The sequence below is a fragment of the Phodopus roborovskii genome, unplaced genomic scaffold, assembly GCF_943737965.1.
Source record: "Phodopus roborovskii unplaced genomic scaffold, PHOROB, whole genome shotgun sequence".
NCBI classification, from domain to species: Eukaryota; Metazoa; Chordata; class Mammalia; order Rodentia; family Cricetidae; genus Phodopus; species Phodopus roborovskii.
In genome coordinates, this window is record NW_026126525.1 from 12,005,620 (window position 1) to 12,012,376 (window position 6,757).

The window sequence follows — 6,757 nt, forward strand, 5'->3', positions numbered from 1 at the left end:
TTGTTTTGGCTGTCTTAGTCTAAATAACAATAGACCTGAATCAGAGGTGTGGCTACTCCTGACCTCAAGGCTAGGGAATAAGAAGTTGGAGCTAAGGTGTGGTTACTGAACCCCTAGAATAAGTGAGGACGAAAAGTCTGTTTGTTCCATATACATGGTACCGTGTTCCCCTTTTTGGTTAAGGTATATAAAAGTGGTGAAAAATAAACTTGTGACATTTCAGTATTGACTGATCTGCCCTCCTGACTTTTATTTTGTCTCTCTGTCTTTCTTTATTGTCTATAGCTAGCCTTACCCTCATCCACACTCCCCCACTTAGGTATGGACTTGGAGCCGCTCAGCTGTCTCCGATTGTAGCCCCACACAGACCGCTCCCGACATACCACATTGTGATCATATATCATGCAATAGGTTCTGGTACTGCTTCTGTCTAGGTATTAGCTTTGGGGCCTGTCTTGGAACTTGCTCTGTAGACTAGCCTGGCCTCGAACTCACAGAGATCTGCCTGCCTCTGCTTCCCAAGTGCTCGGATTAAAGGTGTGTGCCACCACCTCCTAGCCCCAGCTTCTCTTTTAACAATGTACCATTATCTTGTAGTAAAAACATGACACAAATTTACATGGAAAACTATGTTGTGGAATATTAGCTTAAGATGTGTAACATTCATTTATACTATGGAGTATTTGTTTAATGATGCAAAGATGTGTTGCATGCTTTGATGGTGTATTTGTTTAACTCTGTAAAGCTATGTGACTTTGTCTAAAACACTCAATGGGTTTAATAAAGAGCTTGGCGAGTCTGGAAGGCAGAGGGGATAAATGGAAGAAATCTAGACTCAGAAAGGAAGAAGAGTGAGAAAAGGAGGAAGAGAGATGGATGCTGAGACCCAGCCACCCAGCCACTCAGCCACCCAACCAGCCACAGAGTAAGAAGGGAAGAAAGATATATAGAATAAAGGTAGATAAAAGCCAAGTGGCAAAACCTACTTAAAGAGAAATGTGGTAATTTAAGTAAGAAAAGCTGGGTAGAAACAAGTCAAGCTAGGGCTGGGCATTTATAGGTAATAATAAGTCTCTGTGTGATTATTTGGGAGCTGGGTGGCAGGCCCTCAAACAGTAAACACACAAACAAACAAACAAAAACTACAAAATTAAGTGAGACAACAGGGCTCCACTGCTGGTGGAGCTCTAGGTTTGAATTTATTGCCCTCTTTTCCAACTTCTAGAGGATGTTGTTGTTCTTTTGCTGCAGCTATCACCTATGAAACACAAACACAAGACTCAGCACAACCACGTGGAGTTTATTGGAGATGAGAGAAAGGGGGTAGCTGGTTGTACTGCACTTGCTTTAAAAGGGATACTTGCACATGTGTAACAGAGTCCCCTGTGCAGCCAGGTAAAGTGAGTCATAGTGATGACATGGCCATGAGCGTCCTGCCCATCGTTGGGGGCGGGGTCAGCAGACTGCTGGTTTCCAACAGATGTTGTATTACTTGGCTGTCGTGCTTCTTTAACCCTTCTGTGTCTATGTACTCACATGCAGAGTACAGGATAAACCCCCTGATCGCAAGATCTTTAAAAAGCTGGAAGGTCCCTTTTGTCACACAAAGAACACATGGTATTTCCAAGTTCTGGAGATTAGGATATTATTTTGTCTTCCAGGGTCGCCATTGATTTTGTGAACCCCTGGACTTTGAGATCATGGCCGTTTCTCCCTTTAGGTCGTTTTCATTACTGCTTTTACACATATGTTGACAATTCTTGTATGTATTTCTCTGTGAAGTTCTCAGTTTCTGCTTTATGATTTTTTAAGCTCTGTCATTAAGTCATAAATATTAAGATTGTTATTTGTTCTTCACTGACTTATTAAGAACGCCATTATTCCTATTTATATGCTTTGCTCTTAAGACTGCCTTTTATTAATGTAGCAATTCCAACTTAGTTTTATTGGTGTTAATGTAGTATATCTTTTTAAAATTGATTTTTTTAACATAATGTATTTTGATCATGTTTTTCCCCCCTTCCCAGTTCTTCCCAGATCCTCCATATGTTGTATCTTTCTATAATGTGTTCCTTAACCTATTTGTGTAAAGTAGTTGCTATATTCTGTTTTAAGCTATATTGTGTTTTAAGCTTATCTGACAAACTCCACCTTTTAATTTAAATGGGAAGTTTAAACCATTTGTGGGATTTACTTATTTTTGAGATAGTTCTGTCTTGCTATGTTGCCCAGATTGGCCTTTGAACTCTGGAGTACAAATGAAATGCCTGTCACAACCTCCTAAGTATCTGGAACTACAGGTGTGTCTTAGTTTGGGTTACTATTGCTGTAATAAAACATTGTGACCAAAAACAGTTTGAGGGGGAAAGGGTTTATTTGGCTTACATATCCTCAATCAAAGACCACTGGGGGAGTCAAACCAAGTGGGAAGCTGGAACTGATAACAGGCCATGGAGGGGTGCGACTTAGGTTTGTTCCTCTTGGCTTGCTCAGTTTTCTTTCTTGTAGAACCCAGGACCACCACCTCAGGAGTGTTCCCTCCTACAATGGACTGGGCCTCTCCATATCATTACTAATTAAGAAAGTGCCCTACAAACTTGCCTGTCTGCCACTCAATATCACAGAGGCATTTTCTCAGTTGGGATTCCTTCCTCTCAGATGGCTTCTGTGCCAAGTTGACACAAAACTTGCCAACATAAGATGTATGCCATTGTATAGTAGGACTCTCTTTGTACCACAAGCTCCTGAATAATGACATGGAGACTTTTTATTAATTATGAAAGCTTGGCCTTAGGTTAGGCATGTTCCCAACTAGCTCTTAAAACAAATTAACCCATTTATATTAATCTATGTTCTGCCACATGGCTTGTCACCTCTGCTCAGTATCTTATGGCCAATTTACTTCATGTCTTGTTAGCAAATCTCCACTTCTGTGATTCCTTCCCCCTAGTTGCTATTTCTCCCTAGAAGTTTCACTTACACTCTCCTGCCTATCTGTTGGCCATTCAGCTCCTTAGTGAACCAATCAGAAGGTGCCTTAGGCAGGTGAGGTAAAACAGGGATATCTCACATATTGTGATCAAATATTCCACATCATGCACTCAGTTTTAGGCCATGTGCATTTATTGTAATTGACATATATTCAAATAAGACTCCTCTGGTTATCACTAGGACACAGGAAAGCCAAAGATTCTTTTTGTAGTAATCAAGTTAAGAAATAAGGGCTTATGGCTCAGAGGGTAAGAATGCATGCGACCATGCATGACAGCCTGAGTTTGATCCCTAGCACCTATGTGGAAGGGGAAAACAAAACAAAAAAAAACAACCCCCAAACAAACAAACAAACAAAAAACAAAGAAAAACAAAACAAAAAAAAACCCTAACTCTGTGACATGGATATTTCCACACACATACATAGCCCCTCCCCCAATAAATAAAGAAGAATGAATAAATAAAGAAGAAGAATCAATGAAATTGTCCTGGACAGGGAATATGAAAGGAGCTATATAATGAAAAGAAATGGTGTTTGGACCAATTTCTAGATACATCATTAAATTTCAAGACATTAAAGACATTGCAGGATAAAAGACATTAAAAAAGATAAGTGACCAGCTGAAGAGAAATGCCAGAGGTAGAGTACACATGACTGTGGGTAGTTTTATGGATTGTCTATTATACCACTTCACCTCCAGTTTTATTTATCCAGACCATGACAGACAATTCTGAAGGAACATCCGGGTTGAAGTCTCCAAGAGTAACCCTGGGTTTGATGACTCGCTAGAAAGATTCACAGGACTCAGCATATAGTTGTCCTTGTGGCTATTATAGGAAAAGAAGCAAACCCCAAACCAGCAAAGAGAAAACGCACATGACATGAACTTGAGAGGAAATTTGAAACTGGCAAGATTCCTTCCTCAGTGTAGTCATGCACGACCTGAGATTCTGGTGGAATGAAACTGTGACAATAATGTAGAAAATACTGCATAGCAGGAAAGTGGATTCAAGTATCCAAGGTTCTATCACAGACTAGGCTCACATAGGCACACTTTGCCTAACACAGTCCCACATTTCAGATTCCCAGAAAAAAAGGGAGGTATTCAGTGTAAATCACTTTGCCTCTCATCCTGTCTTCATTTGATCCATCGCTCTGGCCTCTGGAAAATTTTGATCTGTTTTGCAGGACAACAGCAGATTAAAGCAAATTAAATCAAGCAGTAGCCCTGTGAGGAGCTGTAGTATTGACTACACAGCTATGTGCTATGCAACAATTGGGTTGGTGCATGCTCTTCCATCCCCATTAAGGATTAGAAATATTCTATGCAATAAGTATATATAGCCTTGCCCCAAAGCTATTGATTGTATTGCTTTTGTTATAGAGATCTCTACTACACAGAACATCCTAAACAAGATCATGTAATTGAAAATATGGATGAGGTTAATCCAATAAGACAAATATAAACTTAACATGCTAGTGCATGCCTGTGAGTCTAGTACTTGGAGACTGAGGCAGGAGGGTCACATAATCTAGGCCAGAATGGGCTACAAAGTGAGACATGCCTCTGAAAGGTCTTTAAAAGCGTGGGTAAGACCACATACTGCTCCTGTAGAGGACCTGGGTTTGGTTCTCAGCACCTACACCAGCCTCACAACGGCCTGTAACTCCACTTTTGGGGGACCCAACATCCTCTTCTGGATTCTACAGACCCGTGCATTCATGTGCACACCCTTTCTCATAAACACATAATTAATAATAAATCTTTTGTAAGTGTCAAGTACATTCTCTTCAAGGTATACATAAAACACATGTGCTGTAAAGGGTGGGGCAAAAAAAAATCTGTAACACTCAGGAGACAGTGATTTGGGGCATGCCAGGACATCTCCCTGAAGTAAAGGACAAACCATTATATTTTGCATGCTTTGCTCTGAGTTAGGGATGCCTGGTAGTCTTCTGTGTTCAAAGGCAGTGTATTTCACACCCAGTAACCCTGCTCTTCCCCATAAAGGGGAACATGAAGAGCTGCAAGTTTTAAGAGATTACTGAAAGCAGCCCAGTTCATACTGCATTAAAAGCTGGGCTGATGGAAGACACAGATGAAAGCAAGACCTGTTTATATATGTGTAAGGAGTATGGTTTTTCTGCCCACCGCCTGGTCTTGCCCCACCGCCTCACCAACCCCAATTAACACACAGAGACCCTGTATTAGATATAATTCTGTTGGCCAGGTACTAGTTTCTTATCGGCTAGCTCTGTCTTAAGTATTAACCCATTTCTATGTATTTCCACGTGGTCTTACCAGCGAGAGGCGGCTGGTGGTTCTGTTCTCTCCAGATTCTCTATCTTGACTTATATGTGTTTTTCATCTTTCTTTCCTGATGGGAGATGTCATTTTGTAAACATGTTTCTCATACTGGCTAATGAATAAAGCACTGTTGGCCAATAGGAAAGGAAGATAGGAGGGACTAGGAGACAAGGAGGAAAGAGCAAGTAGTAAGGAGGAGTCAACATGGAGAGTCTGGCGAGAGCAGGATGCCAGCCAGCTCTCCGGGAAGATGAAAGCATGTGGAAATACGTAGATGAACAGAAATGGGTTAATACTTAAGACAGAGCTAGCTGATAAGAAACTAGTACCTGGCCAACAGCATTATATCAAATAAAGAGTCTCAGTGTGTTAATTGGGGCTGGCATGGCAGCGGGACAAGACCAGTGGCGGGAGAAAAAACCTTACCCCTTACACTTTCCCAGACCGTTTTATTGAATTAAGGTATAAAAAACATAACACATTAACTAGACAAAATTTATTTTCTGTTTATTTTCCTTTTCTTTTGTGTCAAAATGTTTTTCAAATAAATAGCTTTCATTCCTCAATTACTTGTCAGAATTTTACTTTTAAAAACTAAAACTAAGTATATTCTTAATACATTTTTCACCTTTTTTTCAAATGTTTTAAAAGACTTGTATATACAGGTACCTTTAACAACAAAGTCTATTTTCAGAGATTTAAACTTGATATAGAGGAGATGCCACACCAAGTTCTTCATACCTTCTTTGGAAATCAAGTGTGTTCCAGGGTCTAGAGGCTGGTCCATGTTTAGAAACTAGAGCCCTGAGGTCAGCCTTGGCCACCTGAGGACTTGCAGATAGGTCATGGTTTAGCTTTTCTTTATACATAGCGGTTCTTCCCTGGAAGACCTGGGCTGCAGTCTCTGGGCAGTGGACTGAAGTTGGGCCTGTGTTCAGGCATTTGATTTAAAGTGGCAGATGGCAGGGATCCTTTAAGTATGATTTCTATTGGTCATTATTTCTCCAACAGAGTAAAGAGCACATGAGAAACTCGGGATCCTTACTGATATCTCACCCAGCTACCAATGTCTCAGAGATACAGACCCAGTGAGAAAGAAGAGAGACCAAGTTCACCATGACACAGCAGCCAAAGTGACTGCAACTGTAATAGGGCAGAGTCTGAAACCTCCCTCTAGAGAGTCTACCAGGCTTGCTTTATTGCAGGCAGCCAGGGGAGGGGATGTCTGGACATGCCACTGTGCTTTTTCTTTTCACTGTTGCCCAGTCATCAACTTAAACATACATGCTCACACACAGGCTGAGGATTTAGATTCTAGCCACACTTCTCATTAGAGTACCCACCGAGACTTAAAAATTAAACAAGGAAAATAAATAACGGGCAGGTAAAACCCACCCACCCACCCACCCAACTAACCAACCAAAAAATGCCCAAACCTTTGACGGTAATAAAAGAAC